This window comes from Pteropus alecto, unplaced genomic scaffold, assembly GCF_000325575.1.
Source record: "Pteropus alecto unplaced genomic scaffold, ASM32557v1 scaffold96, whole genome shotgun sequence".
In the NCBI taxonomy this organism is placed as follows: Eukaryota; Metazoa; Chordata; class Mammalia; order Chiroptera; family Pteropodidae; genus Pteropus; species Pteropus alecto.
The window spans coordinates 1,081,826-1,082,350 of NW_006438979.1; the positions used below are offsets into that span (position 1 = coordinate 1,081,826).

At 57.0% G+C, this 525-nt stretch overlaps 1 protein-coding gene across 1 annotated transcript in view; it reads left to right on the forward strand.

The window, feature by feature from the left end:
• The window catches only part of SLC25A6 (solute carrier family 25 member 6), a 2,715-nt gene that overhangs the window by 1,331 nt on the left and 859 nt on the right, over window positions 1-525 (forward strand). The gene's annotated exons all lie outside the window — the stretch shown is intronic.

Genomic DNA, 525 nt, shown 5'->3' on the forward strand with positions numbered 1-525 from the left:
CTTGGAGGCTGGGTGTCAGATTCAGGTGTGGGCGGGGCCGGTCCCTCCGGAGGCGCCTCTGTGGAATGTGGGCGCTGTCTGCTCCCTTTCACGTGTTGTCCCTGTGTGTGTGTCTGTCATTTTGTCTTGTAAGGATTTGGTATCAGAGTGGGGGAACCCTGGTGGTGACCTTTTCTTAATCTCCTCTCGAAAGACCAATTTTTAATAGAGCCACATTCTGGGGTTTTGGGGTTTAGGGCTTTGTTGTGAGTTTTGAGAGGGTTCAGTTTATCTCTGAAAGCCACCCTGATGGCAATGGTACAGCCCTGCCGGCACCCGTACAGGGAACAGTCTGGAACGTGTGGTGTGCCCGCTCCCCGAGGCCCATCCGTGCCTGGTCTAGAGCGGCCCTCCTAGGTGCCGAGCTGGCCACTTGAGACTGTCCACTGGAGCTTGCAGGTGCCTCTGCTGCATCAGGGCTTGTGGCTGGCTGTCCTGATCTCTCTGAGGTCACTGATCCTGTTGGCTGCAGCCGTAGCCTGGGTG